Source organism: Pyrgilauda ruficollis, unplaced genomic scaffold (genome assembly GCF_017590135.1).
Source record: "Pyrgilauda ruficollis isolate IOZ18807 unplaced genomic scaffold, ASM1759013v1 scaffold48, whole genome shotgun sequence".
Classification (NCBI taxonomy): Eukaryota; Metazoa; Chordata; class Aves; order Passeriformes; family Passeridae; genus Pyrgilauda; species Pyrgilauda ruficollis.
The window spans coordinates 8763164-8784297 of NW_024526377.1; the positions used below are offsets into that span (position 1 = coordinate 8763164).

Consider the following 21134-nt stretch of genomic DNA (forward strand, 5'->3'; position numbering starts at 1 on the left):
AAATTCCAAAACATAGTTCGATGCTTTGCTGAAGAGAACCTCCAGTAGAGGCCAGGTGTAGCTAAGCCTCTAAGCCACAGAAAATTCAATTCCTATTTACTTTAATCAACCCCTCTTCCTATTTTGTACCAAGAAGGGATCTTCACTTTTCAGGAACTTTCTGTTACATTGCTGCTTCTTGAGACCAGCAATAAACTTCCAAGGAACAGCTCCTCAGGCAGTCATTTTATGCTGCTACAGGGAATCAAAGGTCATCCTCAGCTAACACAAAATCTTTTATTCAACGTAAAATCCACCACCTTAAATAGCCTCATTTGCTCCTCCAATTACACAAGACTACACAGTTCTGCTGAACAAGTTTTGTTTACCTAGGAAAATGCCTGCAGAGTGGTGTCAAAGAGCTCAGAAACACAAGAACTTATTGCTTCATTTTAAGAAAGGCTTCCAGGAGCTCACCACCAAATGCAGCTCAAGTTAGTGGAGGTAATCAGCTGTTACAGGATGGAGCAGCACTCATTGTGTCAAAGGCAGCACATATCCCCTCTCTGCATCCTTTCACAGCAGTAAACTGATGAGCAGACCAATGCAACCTCTGCTCTGTAGCTCCAAACTCAGCTGAGCTTTAAGTATAGTAAGATTTACCCAGTGACTTGACAACTTCAAGACAAAAGGATTTGATGAATCTGGAAACAGATGTGCAAGAATGCTGATATAAAAATGAAAATAGGCAAGACCAAGATGTACAAAACCAACTGATACAGCTGGGAAAGATGTTTGGGCACAGCCCTTCTTCAGATCTGAAAAAGCAATGTTAAATAAGCATCCTATGTCTTCAGATGGTAAACAAAAGATCAAAAAGCCAAAAAAAACTCCTTTGTGATGGCAGCCTGAATGACCTACTTTACCAAACATCACAGGGCCAGAACTGCCAGCATGTAACAGCCTCTGACAGGGCCAAGAGCTCATCTCTCGCACAGTTCAGAGCTGCAGAGCACAGCTTCCAAAAAACCTCTGGTACTGCTCTGCACAATCCCATTTGATGCATTTCAAGAATCAGTACTCAAGCTTTTAAGTGAACATGAGTCCAGAACAAAGAAATATCAGTGACTGCATAAACAGAGGAAGAATAGAAACCTTGTCCTGCCACACAGACATGAAGAAGAAACGTCATAAACTGGGAGTAGGAAAGTTCAAGGATCCTGAAATAAATGCATAGCAAGAACTTTTTAAATGCAGAAGATGTGAAACTGACATCTTAATAGGTTAAATATGTTCGAGGAATGACTTAAGTCACATCTGCCTTGGGGTAGGACAGAATTCCTTCCCCTCTCAAATTGTGAAGTCATTAGACAAAGCCTGATCACTGTCCTTAAAATTTCTATTTAATACTCTATTTTTAGAAGTTCTATATAAAAATCTCAGTAATTATGTTACTGATGTTTCCAGAAGCTCAGTGGTAGCGACTACCTCTAACACCTCACTGGCTCATTCGGCTCCTTCACCATTCTTTATTGCAAAGCCTCAAGTTTCAATAATACCTTTTACTTCACCTCTTGGAGGGCATGTAGATGCCCAGGGAATGGTCAGCAGGAATTTTAGTGCTGATCAATAATTTTTTACTGGGACTAAAAACCTTAGTAGCAGTCTAACCTTTCCTCAGTACCATAAAATGCCCTGAGATGGAAGGGACCCACAAGGATCATGGAGTCCAACTCTTGGCCCAGTACAGGACAACCCAGACTTAAATATTTCAATAGCTGTTAATTAAAAATGGAATTTAAACATACGTGCCTGAGAGAGTTGTCCAAACACTCCTGGACTGTCAGGAGTGGTGCTGTGACCACTTCCCTGAGGAATCTGTTCCAGTCCCCAACCACCCTCTGGCTGAAGAACCTTTTCCTAATATCCAACCTAAACCTCCCCTGACACAGTTTCAGGCCATTCCCTTGGGTCCTGTCACTGGTCACCACAGAGATTTGTAGTGGAGATCAGAGATACTAGTTCAGCTGCTCTTCAAATCCATGAAAACTGGCTTCACTGAGACATCTAAAGACAATGTGAATCACAACATAAAGTCTATTAATCCTGGAAACACAGTTCCAGTATTTCTCTGTATTAAACCTTTCACAAAAAGAGTTATCACACATAATTCTCCCCGATTGTTATGGGAAAAAAAAAATCGAACCATTGAAACCATTCCAGTAAGTCATCTGAATGGACAATAACCAAAAACTTTAAAGATCTTATTAAAGGAATAATTAGTGCACAAAGATATAATCTGAAAAACATCTTTGTGCCAGTGTTAAATAATGTAAGAATTTCTTAAGAAGTTTCTCATCCATCTCAAGGGTAATTCCAGCCCACTAAATGGAAGCACAGGCATTTAATAGCCCTCTTCTGTTATCCTGACCCTTCCTCAGAGTAAAGTCCTGAGGAAAAAATGTACTTACTACAAGAAGAGATTTTGTTGTTGTTAAGTTTGACCCTTCCATATGAAAACCTGAAGAACATCAGTTTTATACCTGACAAAAGAATTTTTGCAGTTTTTCATATTCAAATTAGTGGTATCATAAGGTGATGGGATATTTTCTTAAATATGTTCCTATTTTAAATAATAAATTTAATATTTTCCTCTGGAAATAAAAAAGGGAAGAGGGGGAGCCATAGGTATCAATTTTTTTTCTTACTTCCTTTTCCCAGTCTTTGCTGTGCAAACAAAACCAGCACAAGTTACAAGCTAAAGGCACAAGGAGAGTGTTCAAACTATACATTAAGGATGTAAAAATAAACTAAAGGAAAGATCATAGAACCCTTTATTTATGGTAATTTTAGGTGTTACTTAGAACAAAATAGTTGATTAAAGTTCACCATGCAATGTTTTTCCTCTTGGTTCACTGTAGTCAGTGATGTTCCTCTTCAAACAAGCTCGTGTGTATTTTGGGAGAAGATCCCAAGCCACTCCCAGCCCAGGTCTTGCAGAACAAGACACACACTAATAACTAACATTTTGTATAAGCCAACTACACAAGATCCAGCTTGATATTGAGATTCTTTCTTTCAGTCACACTGTTATCCCCACCCTTCCTTTACTCCATAGCTGTTGCTGTGAAGACCCTGGGTAGTAACACACTCCAACACTACAGCAAGGGGTTACAGAAATTCACAGAAGCTGCACTTTCTGTGGAACAGTTGTATAAAAACAATGAATGCGTCATGAGCATCAGCGGAACAGACTTAAGAACACATATTTAGGAACCATGATTATTGGACTCTTCAGTTTGCCAAATTTCATCTTCTCTTTAAGTAATTCTGCACCAGAACAAGACACACTCAGTGACTGCCACTGAAGGTTTTATGCTGTAAAGGAGCAGCAGAAGCTCATTCCCAATATCCTGATGCCCTGATTATAGCACACTGCTCCATGTGCAAGCCTGGCTCTGCCCTTGGATTTGTTTTTTCTCCTGTAAAAGAAGATAGATGAACTCTCCAATCACTCTCAGCAGATACACATCCTCTACCTTGCCTATACAAAAACTTTTACAAACCAAAAAAAACCTGCTGTGACAAAAGTAAAAAACAATCCTGAAACTCCTAACCACTTATCAAAAACCCTTTAAAAAACCTTTTAAAATGTACAACCACCCAATGTCCCATTTTTGTAACTTTGAAAGAGTCCAGACAACATTTTAATTCAGATCTCCAAGTACATAATTAGAATTACCCTTGCAAAATCCCTCCAGCTCTTTCTGCACAACCACCACCAGCGAGTTTGCCACCAAGAACGTCCATGTGGCTGTACAGAGTGCAAAGAACTTTCTTCATTTAGGGAATGCCTCAGCCACAGCTGAGTGTGAATTGCCAGGTCCTGCATATCCACCCATACTTAATGGCACAGAACCCACAAGGAACCATTTTTGCTCTCTATTCCTTTGACACCAAAACAGGTAAACATTTTCTCAGAGTACACAAGCATCCTGTTCCAAGCAAAACATTACTACAAGTTATTTATTTTTTGACAGCATGTAGTACAGAGCTCTAAGTTCTGCTGCAATTCCTCTGATATTGTACCAACAAAAATCTGTAGTTCAGATTCAATAGTTTCTGTACAAGGTGTCCTTTTCCCCCCACAAAAAAACCCCTAAGAATTCTCAAGGTTTTCTTCTTTTATAGTTTGTCGAAAAGCTCTGTAACTTGCCTTGCTTTTTTATTTTTAAGAAGAATAACAACTATTAGTATGTTTAAAATAAAGCACTGAATGATCCCCACTCCTTGCACCCTTAACTACACAAGACAAATTAGCCACCTCTCAGATGGAAGACTGATAAATCTCTCCCTGGTAAACCTGGCTGAGGACTGTCACCAGGTGCCCACATGACACCGAGGCTCAAGTTTCTTGTCCATCCTCAGCAGGAAAATAAATATAATCTTATTATTGCTAAAATAAACTTTCCAAACTGGGAACAAAATCACATACGCTATCTAAAAGAATGAAGAGTATTTGCAGCTGACTTCATTTAAAGCTGAACTGCGTAACTGTAATTCAGGATATTTCAGGTTATCCAAGGTGAAGCAGCCACACCTTTTTCTGCCACTTGCAAAAGAACAATTTTCCTGAGGAAAAGTATCCTTATCTCTCCAAACAGCATAATTCCTAAAGGTGTCATTTGAAATATCAATTTCTAAGGAAGTAGATAAAAATTTCCAATTTGTTCTAAATGAGAAATTAATTAAAACAAAGAAAAATATCTTAGATACTATACATTCAAGTGGTACATTTGCATACGATGCACCCTTGATTGCTGGAGTGCTTCCACTTGGAGATGACTGCCCAGGAATAAGGCAAGAACAATCCTCACAGCAGTGTGGATGTCCCCAAAACCATGGGAGCCAGAACTACAGGAGATGACAGGGGAATGTGCTGAACTGCTGATTTTTTTGATTTTTTTTAAGTGTCAGACTTTATTGATCCAGCTTGTTAAGATTCACAGGGACACGGGACAGAGGACTTGAAGGACCTTCCCTGTCATGATTCTTACTCCCTGCCTCCTTATGGAATCATGTCATAGTCCCATTAAGTGCCCAGTATATCAAATCTCACTTTCTTTGAGTATAAAATCAGTCTAGAGCAGATACCAGGGGTGCCATATCATTCCCAATAAACCTGATTTATGTCCTGATTTTTTTTTTAATACATACTCTCAATTCTCCAATACTGAAACTTCTTTTCTTCTACCCCCCTCTCCTCCTTTTTCCTCTATCCCTATACCCAATCCCAGAAAAACAATGTTCTGCAGCCAGGGCAAGTTTTCTTAACTATAAAGCATTTCACAGACTGCCCTGGCAAATGGGGGAGGATCCTGACAGCTGGAAGAAAGCAAATGGAACTTGAAGAGGGGAGGGTCTGGATGACTGAGGCTGGTCACACTTAACTCCATTACTGACAAAGTGATGGAAGTAACAACACTGGAAGCCATTTCTAAACAAATGAGGACAATAGAATAGTCAGCAGTGATTTATGAAAGGGAAAACATGACTGATCAACCTAATGAACTTCTTTGATTAAAATACAAGCTTGGAAGACGAAGAGTTGTCATTTCTCTTAACTTCAGCAAGACTTTCAACACTCTCTCCCATGACAGCACTATAACAGACAAATTGATGAAGTTATGGACTGAATAAATGGACAGAGAGATGGCCTGGAAACTGTCTGGCCTGTCAGGCTCAAATTTCTAAAAGAAAATCACTACAATTTAGCTAATTTACAGTTTCTTGAGGTGTTTAACGTATCTCGTCACCTCACCTCAGTATCACTACACAGGTCAGCCTCACTAATTAAAATGTTTTTCTTCTCTTGCCCTGTGTGGGCAATTAGCTATAAAATATAGATGGGAATGCAGGGAAGAGGGCAGTGTCAAAAGCACAGCCAAAATAAGCCAAGAAAGTTTCACTGGAAAGGTTGGCAAATACACAGAGTTCATGTCAAGGTCTAAGCTGACACCTCCCCAAGCCTTCAACACAAAAACATGAGACATTCAACAGTGACAGTTTACAAAGGATAAATACAATGCTTTTCCTAATATCAGAGGTATATAACAATGGGAAAATGCATTTTATGAGGCACAGATGACTAACCTTTTAAAACTACTCAACAAAATTCTAAAATAGGAAGATTTAATGCACAAGTAACAAGAGAAACTTCTTCCAAGTGACATTTAAGCTTTGTCAGCAATAACCTCATCCAGTAGTAATAGCAGTTTCATGATAAGGAATTTGGAAATCCAGCAATAACACCTGCCTTGCTGGTAGTGAAAAGAATTCAAGCTACAGGCCATACCTTCATCAAAAGAAAAGTCCTCTCACATTTTCAGAGCTATACAGGGCATGCAGGCAGTTATTCTAACTTGACAACAATAATATTTCATAAACTGTTTTCAGTTCCATACTCATCACACAAATAAAATCATTATGACCCAAGCCATTACAAATATATGAAAACTAAGTTTACTGTTGCTTAAAAATCAAAATTTTTAGTAACATTTGCAAAGATTACTAGGAAAAAAAACCCCTGATGTTCCAAGGGATTACTGAAAGTACAGCTTTTAGAGATGTACAGGTTTCCTTGTGCAATCCCTTCAGCACCATGCTAGGGATTCTAAAATGAGAAGAACTGTTCAGTCTTAGTGCAGCTTGTATTTAATTCTTACTTAAAACTGAAGTGACAAACCAAAAAGCCACTATTTTGTACTTTTTTTACTTCTGCCTACACAGTTGGTTACCTTTTCCCCCCCTTTAAGCAGGGATATTAACAACAGTTCTCTGCTCATGCTACTGAGTTTATTCTCAGCTGCATGAATAATCCTTGCATAATTTATTACCCTCTGTAATACATGTGAACATTTATTTTAAGAATTCTGCATAACCTCAATTCTGTCAATTCTTGCCTACTGCAACTCTGGCAATACCTCAACCAATTTTTAATTTTCTGTCTTTTAACATGGTAGGAAGAACCCAGCCCTTTGGGGGCTTTGGCAATTCTGGTTGCTGTATTTAAGTTCATCACACAGGCAGGTGTAGGTTTAGGATAAGGAAGATCTTTTGCACAGCACAACATTAAACATCCCATCTCCTGCCTAGTGGATAAGAGGAAGGGAAAGCAGGAGGTTGTTCCAAGGCTGTGGAAAGTGTCAGGAGATGAATCTGATTTTCTTAAGTGGATCACGAGCAGGCCCTGTGTAAGCAGCAAGACCAAACACACCAACAGCCTGAATGAGGACATGCCTTTAATTCAGAAACATCTTTAGGTTGAGCTGAAATTGTGTAACTTTTTCTTTTTTTTTTTTTTGTCCTAAATGAGGACTTGGAAGTAAAAATAGTTACAAAACCATTTAATATTTCAAGATAACAATGACAGTGTGCAAATGGTGCTTACCTAAATTGTACATTATACAGCAAAAAGTGAACACAAACCCATCAGATCTAAAGTATGCTGCATATCTAAAATAAGACCTAGGCAAAAGATGTATTTCCTATTATTTTTTCGATACTTTATATTAGGAGTCAGCAAGATTTTATTTGACTCACCAGATATTATCTGGAGAAGTCATCGAGAACCAACAGCTGTACCTGAGATTCAATTTGGCATAACGTTTTATTGAATTTTAAACCAAAAATCCAGTATATGCCTGCTTCTTATATTTGTCTTTATTTTCCTCTTGTTCTTTGGTACAGTTTCTTGCTTCCATACTATTTCTTCATTCTGGTAATGAAGACATATTTGCACTGCAGGATCACGAACAAAGGACCAGCTCTTAGGAAAAGTCACCTACATCACACAGATGCTAGAGCTGTTTTAAATTCAGAATGAGACAAAATCCAGGAGGGATTGCTTTTAATCCCAACAGTGTCAACAGAGAAAGTTTAACTGCATTTATCAGAGGAAACAGTCTCTCATGCCCCCAGGCATGCTGTGAACACACTTGTGTTGCAAGAGAACTTCATTTATAGACAGAAGAACTGTGTTCTCTACCCACCTTCAAAATTATAATATTTTAGCAAATTGTTCTCCAAACCCCTCCTAGCTGACATTCCAAAAATACCCTATGTTCATCTCCATAGCCTCAATTACAAGGCAGTGAAAACCCGAGTTACCCATGAGCTTCAAAGCAGTGAAAGAGATTAATTCAGGATAACTCTCCTGAGTAATTATCAAACTAACGACCTCATCAACTAATGCATTCTCCAGCACAGAAACAATCCTTCCTTACAAGGTTTTGCAGTGAAATAAGTGTTCTGGATGACCTTGTTATACCACAGCCTATATCAAATTTATGTATAATCCAACCTCAAACAAGACACTACAATAAAGACACCACCTGAAGCAGTCTCTTTACTGCAAAATCTTCAAAGACTGCAAAAGCCCCCCCGCCCCATACCATATTATGATGAAAATTAAGAGCACTAAAACCAGGTGGCAAAAGTGAGAACATTTCTAGTGACATCTATTGTTCACTGCCGAAAGTGGCACTCAGGAGAAAAAACTTCTTTAAAACTCTAAATAAGAAAATACCATTATTTATTGCAAAGATGAGTTTTGATGATTAAAACTTCCCATCAGAATGCAGAACCTCATCTTTATTCAATTATATTATATATCTTATCCAGGCTGCTTTTCCAATTTATCAAATATCTTTTGAATTTTAATCACACCATCCAGTGTGATTGCAATTCTTTTTGTCTTGGTGTTACTGGCAGATAAAGACAAATCAAGTCCATTTTCATGGTCATTAATAAAAATACTGTAATATCACAGGCCAATACAGACCTCTGAGAGACTCCAGCCTTCCCTTCTGACAATATTCTAAGCGTATGTTCAAAACAAGTTTCCTTAGTTCCCTTACCAGGAGGTACTGCCAAATCTCTGCTACAGGTAAGCCATGGTGTGCAGTTTTTATATCCTCCCTAAAGTCCTCTTACCATGCCATGGGAAAAGCTCATCCTTTGAAAATCCAGGGAAAACTTCTGCCCTCTATCAGTACTTGCAAGATAGAGTCTTGCAGTTCAATTAGGACATTCCCACACACAGACTCAAACTGAAAAGAATAATCTCGTTGTGACTCAGATTCCCACCAGCCAAACTCTTCAAGTCCCAAATATTAACTCAGAAAAAGTTTCATAACACATCCTTGTCCTTGAAGCTGCAGAAAAAAAACCTAACAATAATCCTTATCTTCCTGTCAGCCTGACCTAAACACCAGGTATTTATTTTTCCAATATTTTCCATAAGTGCCTGCTTCACAACCACTCTCAGCATTCAAAATTATTTTAAAGACATCATTCTTAAAATAAGAATTCCACATTTAAACTTCTCTTCACTGCTTCAAGAAAACATGGGTTTTTGTTTTTTTTGCAGAAAAGCTGCTCTGAATTTCTTGTGGAAATTACTACAACATATCAGCTATCAAGCTTTTAACTGAAATTGCCATTTGATTCCAACAGTAAAGAGCAGCTACCTTCACAGTAGGTGTTAATATCAGCAAGAACAAATGAAAGATTGAATACATAACTAAAATGATTATGGCAGAGGGCAAGGATAAAAGGCAGCAGGCCTAACAGCAAATATCCAATCCTTTGATCAGTCAGGAGTAAAAGTGCCCTTCAGTAAGGATTCCAGAATTCACATTACAAACAGGGAATAGATGGACAAATTCTACCTGCCATGGATCAGGAGACATCCCCACTCTGAGCTCTGCACCTCAACTCCAACCCCCAGCACAAATGAATGCATGAATTTTAAAACTTCTTAAAGGGCAAATGTAACAAACAATAAACAAAAAATGCTATTTAAAAAAATCAGATCAGCAGGGTTGGGTTTTTTTGGTGGGGTCCATGTTTTGGGGGGGTTTTGTTGTCTATTTTTAGGTTTAGGGTTTTGGTTTTTTTAATTTTTAAACACCACTGATAGAAGAGTCCAATAGAGCAGCTCAGCCACAAGTCACCTGTGACTCCAGCCAAGTGAACACTGTGTCTGTCACCTTCACCACTATGACCTGGGGAGAGATTCCTTCCACCCATAAACCCCCCAAGCTCATTTCTTTGCACTCTGCTGTTGCCCTGTTCTTTTGAGTTCTCCTAAACCTTCTGATGTTTACATTCTTGTAACGAACTTTCTCACAGACTTTATGTAAATAATTAATTGTTTTGCATTCTTTTCTAGAAAAGGAAAAATTTGATGAACTGTTAGTTTGTTCAGTGCCATTGGAGAAGTGGCACTTTCACCCTCCAATCCACTGTCACTTTTAAAAATCTATAAATGTTGGAGTCAGAATTAAACTTCCCTCTTTTTCACCTTGGAAAATCCAGTGTCCGCATCTTTCTATTTTGCATCCTAGAGTGACACTCTGCCCCTCTGAACCACCACTAAAACCTTTTGTGGCTGCTCCTAATCTGCTCCCCTGGCAGCTGTATCCCACGTTCTGCTGAGTTGCTTTAAGCATTAACTATCTCACATATTTAACAACTGCCTATAAATACACCTCAGTTACCTCCTCCCCTTGTCAAAATATACCATTTAAATGGAAAAAAAAATCTGTACCTCAACAGGTTTTGTTTTGACCTCAGATCCCCACATGACTAAGTACCATGACAGTGCCAGTAAGAACCAATATTCTGATTATATAAAAGCATGACTGTATTGTAAGCAAGCCCTTAAAAGCTGTCTGCTGTCACATCAACACATAACTGAAAAAAAAGAGAACTTACCTGCTGGCAAGGGAAGTCTTGAAATATCTGTAACAATAAAGAAATACATTTAGAAAAAGAAGAAAAAGTAGCTCTACAACTGCAGTGACCTCATAATTTCTCTGCAAGGCTATACTTGTTTAATAAAGCACATTATCTGAAGCAATTTGCTGGCTGCTACAAATGCCACATGCAAATCAAAAGCATTTTCCTTGTCTCATCCTGTTCATTAACAGGATTATGCTCTGCTCACCTGACTGAAGGACAAAGATTATACTGAAGGCAATGAGTGTAATTACAGCAGCAGAATACAGGTCACTACGCACAAATGAAGCGTTACATACAAAATTCACCATCATCCACAGAACTTCAGAGCTCAAAGTGTCAGGGACAGTCTTTGCAAATGAAGAGGACTCTACAGAATGCTTTCTTTATTCCTAAATCTTTAGAGAAGAAGTAGCCAAGCTTGCAAGTAGATAAGCACAGGACACAAGAAATAATATTAAAAGAAAGGACACTGATTTTTGTCACCAAGGCACATTAGACACAGCTGCAGAACATTTTTATAGTAACTGCTACAGCTGTCTTGAGCTGCAAACAATGACCACTGTCTCAGAATCTAAAGAGAACATACAAAAATTATGCACTAAAAAAAATAGACATTATATTAAACTATAGGTCGTTATATTGTTCCTGCCTACTTTTCTATTGTCATCTCAGTACACATCATCATGACTGGGACCTGTGGTGCCCATCAGAGTTCAGAACAGAAACTAGAACCCACAGAGAACAAGAAAGAAAGAATTACTCAAGTCTTTAAGGACAAGGACTGGGGACACACATCACAGGGTTGATGAAAACTGAAATAAATACAAGTGGGATGGGGGCGGGAGGGGTGAGAAAGGGGAACCAGTAAAATAAATGACAGGAAAAACTGAACTGAACCTAAGGAAAAGGTCTGCAGCATTAAGTGGTTAAAGAAAACATCAAAGTTGAGTAATAAATCGTCACACTGGGTACAAAATCCACATGGAAAGTGAACTTTAACCACAGGTCCAGCAGCCAAAACAGATGCAGAGATTATAGGGGCAGATGGTCACTGCTTTGCTACCTATTAGAAGAAATAATGAAGCTTAATAAATTTATTAGCCCTGCTCTCAACAACAGGTTGTTACAATTCATGTCTGTGGCCAGAAAACATGATGAAACTTGAATAACAAAGAGAATTATACCCAAAATTTAAAGGCAGCCGAGGAAAAATTTCAAAAATTAATTGTACTACTCTGAGGAGATGATGAAACAGCAACACAGAAAGCTGAAATGCACTTAAAGCGGGAAATCAAAGGCAAACAGGACACCACAAAAAACTCAGAGAAAATACTGAATGTCCTAGTCTGGTAGAACACAGTATTTAAAAATTGCATTTAAAAGATGCAATCTTTTAAATTGCATCATGCTGTCTGCTTAGGAACAAAACCGTCTTACATGTAAGATATGCCTTGAGACAGGTGATGCAGCCAAGAAGACACAGGAACTGCAGGAAGGAAAAAAACCCAAGAGCTCCTGCACAGAATCCAAACCACATATATGGAATGGAGCTTTCATCCATCAGAAAGAGATTTGCAGTGACAATTAATTGGGAAAGTTACATGAAGATAAATGTTGCATCATTTTTTTGTTTGTGTATGTTTAATTGTTTCCATGCCCTTTTTTTATGAAGTCACAAAAAAATTCCTGCTTGCCACTAGGCTATACAGTACAACTGCAGCCACATGAGTAAAGCATTTAAAACTGTGGGTTAAAAAATATCATTTTTTATTTTAATTTTTCTACAGTGACAGAAACGTATGTTTAAATTCAATTTTTAATTAACAACTATTGAAATATTTAAGTTATGACAAACACTTTAAAGTGCATTAAAATCTTTTCATTTTTATGTATTGGGGATGTTTTATCACAGCATTTATTACTTTTGAAGCAGACTCTTTGGATAAATGTGCCTACACAACAGATGTCAGGAAAGAAATTACAAACATAACCCCCAGAAAAATATGTTATTACTGTTATTATATACACACAGGCAGAAAACAACCACTTACATCTCAGAACTTGAACAGGGAAAAGTTCTGCAGCTAAGACACACACAGAGATTTTGAACTTCAAGAAGACCTGATCATATCCAGGCGTTTGTCCCGAACACCTGAGCCGCTGTTTCCGCTGTCACCTCTCCCTGCCAGCGCTCACACAGATCCTGTTACTGCACCAGCACCTTCCAAATTGGGCACTGACACCATCAGCACTGCTGCTATATTTAAATCAAACACTGTGAAGATTTCTTACTTCCATGTTCCACTGCAAATTACTCCCACAAGTGCATTAACTGAAGAGATGCTGCTCCCCTGGGACAAGTTTACTGAACAGCTTCCTGCAACTGCACCTTCTTCTATTACAATGTAGTGCAAGAGACTGTTTTCTACCATTAACTGACATACATTAGATCTAAAAACAAGCTGGACAGAAGAAATTGAAGCGTGAAGGTTGTATCAGTATACTCAAAAGTGCATATGTGCACTTAGCAGGTTACTTGTATGGTATTACTCTATTATTTCCATTAAGCACAAGCTGATGTATTTTAATTTTAGCAAACACAAGCCACTACAGAAATGTCAGTTCATAAATGAAATAAGTATTTCACAATTCCAAAGATAACAGTAACAATTCTACTCCTTTGTGCATCCAGATAGCACAACAATAAGTGAAATGCTCATTACCTTCAAGTTGTTCCTATAAGTGTGGAGTCACTTTAGGAATTTTCTCATCATTGAGTTTGCACCATCTCTGCAGCTCACTCTGTATTTTCTGGATTGAAACCTCTTAGCTTTATTCATAAATATGGTTTTTCATTTAACATCTAACACTGAAAAAAGATGAGTGGATTCTGCCCACACTTTACTAACTTCCTTCACAGAGAGGTAAACTGAGAGTACACACTCAGGCAGCCACTCATTTCAGGTTGCATTTACAAATTTGCCTCCCCTGCTGTGTAAAACTTCCTCCTTTCTGAAGCACATTACAGCATTTCATTCTCTAGAGAGGAGAAATACAACCAGTGATGAGATCTGAAGAGGAAAAACCCCAAAGTTAGCGTTTTAATGGTTTGGGACTAAAATGAGAGGCTTGAGACCATTTTGGAGAGCTGTCCTGTTGGGAAGGATTCCCTCACATCAGGGAAGCCTGGACTGACTTTGTTCCTAAAACTCAGTTTCTGAGTGCTTGGAGTGCTGTCACATAAACCACATTTATAGCAGCTGTACAACAGGAACTAATCTTACTTTTTTATCTGCTCCAAAGTAGTTCTTCAAAGTGAAATCTAAAATGAATCATATTTCAAGTGCTGCTGCTCCTACTGATCCTTTCAAGGGATCACTCATGTTTTGCATTTATATTCTTAGGTATCTCCCTGTGCTACTTGGCAGGGAGCAAACTGCCAGTTTGAACAGGCAGAAAGAAAAATTACTTTCACATTGTATTCTTTATCATACCCAAACTTTTACATACTTTGTAAAGGCTAATCAGTTCTCAAAGAAAACTGATTTTATCCCATGTAGATATTGGGAGGATTGAGCAGATGGCCTCAACAGCTCCTTTCCAAGCAAGGCTTCTGTAACGTTGGACACAGATGATTTTAACGGACCAGGAACAAGCTCAAATTACATTAAAGGTGCTACAAAATACGAAAGATCCTCAAAGAAAATTTGCCAAGTAAACCAGTTATGCACATGAATTCATCAAAGAACAGAAAGGACAGCAATTTAAAGTAGGAATACTATTATTGCTTCTACATGCACTGAGATGGTTTGGGACACTACAGTCCCCAAATAGGCTTTGTGGATCCCAGCACCAATAGTTTTTTCTGATTTATGGATGCCCTGAGGACCAGATCTCTCTACCACAGTATTTTCTTTTATAAAACTGCATTTTATATTGCGGAGTTTCAATGAATGTTTTCTTAAAAATGGAGCTGCAACTTTAAATCTTCTTTCCAAGAGTAACATCTAATCATCAAAAACAAGAATGTTTTGTGAGCTTCCCATTCCTGCCTCAAGGAAAAATGAGAATATGGCTCAGTGGACAACTCCAGAGGCTCAGACTCTGCCCCATCTGCAGCACTGATCTCTTTCCAGAGCTGTGGTAAGCAGCAGACCACAAGAAATTTAATCCTGTTCTCCTGCAGCAGGAGCTGGCTGACTCCAGCCTAACAGCATTCCCTTGAAATTAATTCAGATATTCAATTCACAAACCAATCTCTCTTTCCAGGGAAAAGTGAAGGCTCGCAGCTCACAAGGAACCACAGACCACAGTCTCCAAGCAGCCAAGCAGCACATGTCACTGGACAACAATCCTTGCAACTAGATGAAGAATATCAAACTCAACATAAAATGCAATTTTCCTATTTAGCCACCAAAATTATTTAGGAACACAGATGCATATTCAGCTTTTAGCCTTTGTGTGGCTGGTCCTGAAGGATGTTGTCTTACAGGATGGATCCAACCACCTGGAAGTCTCTTTTCCTACGTTCCCTGGCAGGCTAAAAAGGATGTTCCTCTGGTCTTTAATGAAATTGAGATCCCATCATCTGTGTGAAAATATTTTTCTTTTTTTTTTAAGAGCAAATAAGTAAACACAAAACACAAGTCATTGTTCAAAAAAAGTGCTTTGTAAAATTACACTTGTTGAGAAACTCAAGGATTTATCCATGACCATCTGATCTACTGAACCAAGACCTTGGAGACACAATGAATTCATCCTGACAGCACATCTATTAAGGAAAAGCTATTGAAAAGTTTTACAGTACAATTAAGGACTGGATAAACCACCAGTTGCATTGTTCCATATATGTATTTTTTTTTCTCCTTCATCATTAAAAGTGCATCTCATTTGTAACCTACATCTAACCTACTTCTAATTTAGCAATCTGCAGGACTGAATGCTAAAAACCTTTTATTACATCATTTCACATTAAGGCAATTTTTAGGGCAATTTTCAATGCAACTCAATAAAATATTTTCATTTACTAGCTATGTAGAATGAGAGACAGAAGTGCCTCACTGTAAAGGACCATTTCCCCTAAACATTTTATTATTCTTACAAGTCTTTAAATGCTCCAACTGTTTTGGCTTTCAGTAGTAGCCCCGATTTGCAAACACCAATACCTGACACAGTATTCAAATGTCAATCATAACAGCACCAAAACCACCATTTGCTCACTCAGATTAGAGGTTTTTGCCCCTATTGACATATTTATTGCATTTGCCTTAGGCACAGCAGCAGCTGAATATCCAGCTTAGCTGCAAATCTTCATCTGTTACCCTGGGGAGAGATGGAGGGGGCACAGTTATAGGACAGACACCTCCACCCACTAAACCTGGCAGCAGTTCTTTTGTGCTTTAGCCAGATCAGAAGAAATTCAGCATACAAAAGCACACGTCTTGTTTTTACAGCCCTACTTCACAGGAGATCCACGTTGCACTGGAGTCCCTTATTATCTTGGTTTAAATCTTAGCTTCAGCTGTGAGTACCAGCAGTAATGATTTAATGCTCTCATTTCTGTCTGCTGAAAAGGTTAACGAGCAAGCAGCCGACAATGAACCGCTGTGACACCCTGCAACGTGCACAGCCTGTGCTGTGCTTTTGAGAAGTTCTCTCTAACCACTCACTAGTTCTAAGGCAAGCTGCTGCCTCTGAAACACAAAAGCCACACAAAATTTAGCAAGGAAAAATGAGAGAACCAACTGAAATACTGCACAGAACATTAAGGGTTTTTTCAAATTAAGTGTTTGGTTGATAAAACAGGTACAAGGACATCTATGGTGTGATGATCACCACATTTGACACACCTCAAGTGTCTTTAAATATGCAAAAGCTTTGTGGCATTACACCAGTACAAGCATCAGCTGATTCATCCCATACCCTGGCAACACCTTCAGTTCCTATCTGCTTCCATAATTTCTCAATTTGTTGTCAGTTTACTGTCACATTCCTCTCACTACCCCACTCTTCTGTATGTACCTGCTTTTCTCTTCCTATTGGAAAACAAAATCAGTATTGAGTCTCCTTAGCTTACAGCATCTACACCAAAAAAAATCATTAAACAGTTTCAAATCTCTATTTCCCCTCTCCTACTGATACTCCTCCAAAATCACTCTGCTTATGCTTCTTAAATACCAGTTTTTGAAATTGAAGAAATACAAACTTTGATTAAGACCATCAGAATAATCCACCTGTGTTTTCCTCCATCTCAGCTGAACTCTATATGCACCTTGACACTTCAAATTCATTTACACCACATCACTGAGCATGACCACCAAGTTATCTATGCAGCCACCAGGAGCCAAATTTTCAGCCAGGCACACTGAACAGTGGGCTATTAAATGAAAAGGTTCTGGTGGAAGTTACATTTAAGGAGATTAAGAAGAGCAACAGAAATCACTCAGTCATTACTCAGGGCAGGTGGGATCAATCTCATTACATACTGAGTTACAGAACATGCAGTATCTAAGCAACTCAGATAAAGAATTTAGTCTCAGTTATCTACACAAGTACTATATGCACCTTTTGCCTATGGGGAAGAGACATTTGGATAGAGAAGAGGATGGAGCAGTTCCCCAATAATTGGTTTTATTCAGCATCACAAAATGGGTAAGTGAACTCTGCAAGTCTGCAGTCCAAGATCTTAGGGATCAGCAAAAGTCGTATCAATGGAGGCAAAAAACCAACAAGGATCTCAAAAAATTAAGCAAGTTGCTAAGACAGCAGCTGCACTTCAACACAGGGCTGTGATGTAATGCATCTGGGGAAAAAATTCTGAGCAATACCTCCTTAACCAAGTAACACTTGCACTTTCTCCAGTTCCAACTGCGGGAGGAAGGCTGAGTCACTGTTTTCTCTGAAATCATCAGCTCAAACTGGAGTAGCTGGCCAAAGGCAATAAAACATTGTGTCTCATTAGGAAGGGTACTGAAAACATGGCATTTAAACGTATTACTATGCAAAACAAAAAAGCATCAACGTGTTGTGTCCAGTTCAGGTCTCTGCACCAAAAGGAGGCAGAGATGTCTAGAGCTGGGCAGCTGAAGTCATTGAGGGATGGAGCAGCTGCCAAGAAAGGCCAGATTACCAAATCTGGGCCCCCCTCAGCAGGGAGGACATGAGGCTCAGGGTGAACATGATCACAGAACAAGTGGAGGGGATGGGGGAAGAAGAGAGGAAAAAAAATAGAAAAACAAAAAGCAAATCAATGCAGCACCACAATTCAACAAATCCTGCCAGTCTGAGCATTAGGGAGCATTTGAGGAAATTACTGGAGATTAGGTTCAAACCAGTAAGAGTGCCTTCTCTACAGCTAGCACTGACTTCCCTGCAATTCCTGCAAGAGAAAAGGGTGCAGAGAGGTGCCACCAGCCACTGGGCCAGGCATACAAACTCCATGTAAATGACATTTCCTGCTGCCATGGTGGGCCAGGGCTGGGCTCGGCAGTCTTTGGTCTCATTTAGCAGCATCTCCTGTATCAGCAGCACTGCGGCCAGTGACTGTCCCCCCTGTGCTGGGCACTGGGGAGGCCACACCTCAAATCCTGTACTCAGATTTGGGCCTCTCATCACAAGACAGACATTGAGGGGCTGGAGCATGTCCAGAGAATGGAACAGAGCTGGGGAAGGGGCTGGAGCACAAGTCTGATGAGAAGCAGATGAGGGAACTGTGGGGCTCAGCCTGGAGAAAAGGAGGCTCAGGAGGAATCTTCTCTCTCTCTACAACTCCCTGACAGAAGGTGGGAGGCAGGTGGGGGTCAGTCTCTTTCCCAGTAACAAACAATAGGACAAGGGGAAATGGCCTCAAGTTGTGTCAGGGGAGGTTTAGCCTGGTTAGGAAAAACTCTTTCACAGAAATGGCAGTCAGACACTGGAAGAGGCTGCTGGGGACATGGTTGAGTGCTGGCCTTGGCACTGCTGGGTTAACAGCTGGAACTACCAATTTTAGAGGTCTTTTCACACTAAAATGATTTTGTGATTCTCATGGTCTTAAACTCCCTGTCATGGCTGTGAAGTCACGAGCTTAAATATCACCTGTAAGAACACCTATTCAGTCAAAACTACTATTCTAAGAATGTCAGCCACATTACAGGAATATTCTTGTCATTTTACGGTTTATCACAAAAGAAGTGTATTTAAACAAGCCCAGGAAACTTTAAAAGCATTTAAGATGTTTAAGGAGGGACATGTGTGTGCTGGCAGTAGTTCAGATCTATCAGGAATATCTCCAGCACTATGATCTGTGATCACATAATCCTGACGGAAATATTGTGACATTTTATGAACATACCAAGTCAGGCCCTCAGGCAGGCTTAGGGAAAGCTGTAGACATGTATTCTATACGTGTGCAGCTACCCCCTATTTGTACTACAGAGCACTCGTTCTTCCAAGTGATAGCTTTAGTGGATGTTTTTCTTTCAAGAAACATTGTCTTGACATTGCTTGCTATGATTGAAGCTCCCTTGTCATTTTCCGTGAAGGACTTGTGACACACAATGTGCCACCACAAGTCACCCACGTCTTCAAAAGGTGACAGGATTGTGTAGTTTCTGCACTGAAATACAAATTAGCTCTACATGCCAGTGAAGGCTGGTTTGTGCTTTGGTATGACAGGAACTTAGCACAGAGCAGGAAGGTGTTCCAGAATGTAAAATAAATGTGTTTCCAGGTACAGAAATGAGCTGTGCCAAGGACACAACCAGAAGGGGAAAGAATGAAGAGGAATTCAGGCAAAATATTCAAAAGCTCAAAACAGAGCTGCACATCCCAGACCACAATGTAAGAGAAAACTGTTTTCTTGAGTGTTTTTCTAGAGGGGGTCAAGTGGGAGTTTTGTTTTGGTTTTAAAATGGTAACTAGTTAGAAGAATTTAGAGTAACAGATTAATGATGTACCAAAAAAAAAAAACACCCAGAACTTCTTTTTCAGACTATTAGAACAATATTTTGCAAGTTTTGGGTGGTTTTTTTGTTAAAACACAAATTCTTAGAAAGTTGGGCGAGTCACTTCCTTTCATGTTTCACCACTGTAAAATTAGGCTGTTTCCATGGTTCTGGCCCACACATGGATTCCATTGTTACAGCAGTTTTTCAGGAGCTGGAATTAAAGTTTTACATTTTTTTTAATTTGAAGGTACAGATGGGTGAAAGAAGGTTGAAAATAACTGATGCTAGCACAGTGGGGAGAAAATATTTAAGAGTTTTCCAAGTAAAGAACACACATGAAGTGGTTTGTCGGAAGTATAACAGAAGATTATCACCTTTGCACACACATTGTTATTACCTAAAACAAAACACAAAAAAACCCCACCCCAAAACAACAACAAAAAAACCCCACAAAATAAAAGGCTGGGGAGGGTCTTAACACTTCCATCCATGAAAAGACAGACATAGTGCCTAAGAAATAACATGGTTTATTGCTCACAATGGGATTACTCCAAAGCGTTCACAGCGAGTTTGACAGCAGCTACACAAGTTTTGCTCTGTACACAAACCTGCCTCAAGAAATAAGATGAAATTTATTTATAATGAGAATACCGGGGTTTTCTTAGCCCAACTGTGACACCCTGGATGGAGAAAGAATTTGCTTCAGCTGGAGCTTGTTCTCAAAGTGAAGCACAACATCCCTTCACAACAAATGGGCATTTACAGCCAGGGCTACAGAGGCTGAAATCAGTTCTGCAGTGAAGACATGACAATTTTGGATCTTAACCATATAAGAAATAAGAGAACTAAGGACATTCACTGTGATAGAAAAAGTCCAGTAAATTCACCACTGTATGCATGGGAACAACTTCTTTAATGTCATCTGGGTGCTTCCACAAATCTTACCAGATTACACCACTTCCAACTACCATAGTGTTTGCAGACACAACATGCTGCCAAGTGTCATTCTGCTAGAGCAGGTTTCATTAAAAAGTAAAAAAAAAAGATTTCCAAAACCTTTGGATAAAAAAGGAACATTGACTCAAGAAGCATCTAGGTCAAGTAAATTAATTTGTCAAACACCAGAGCAGACACAAGGCAATGAGAATTAGCAAGGAGATAAAACCAAATGTTTTTTCTGTCATTTCACAAGAATACACAGTTCTTCATAAGTCAAAAAGACAGAGAGCGTACCTCAGAGAGTAAACAGGAGTTAAGGGGCAACAGAAGACAACAAATCAGGAAAGAGTAGAAAAGACATTACAGAGCAATGTATTATGTATTCATCTAAACTGGCAAAACTCTCTTTTCTTGATATGCTGCATGTTAGCAGTAGTTGTGTTAGGCTGGTCCCCTCCTCAGACCACAACATTGATGCACCAG

General features: G+C 39.2%; 1 protein-coding gene across 2 annotated transcripts in view; it reads right to left on the reverse strand.

Moving 5' to 3' along the window:
* The window catches only part of PTK2 (protein tyrosine kinase 2), a 187765-nt gene that overhangs the window by 136439 nt on the left and 30192 nt on the right, over positions 1-21134 (reverse strand). For both annotated transcript variants that reach the window (XM_041479493.1, XM_041479495.1), the window contains exon 3: positions 10759-10785. The gene's annotated coding sequence lies outside the window, so the exon portion shown is untranslated. The remainder of the gene's footprint in view (positions 1-10758; positions 10786-21134) is intronic.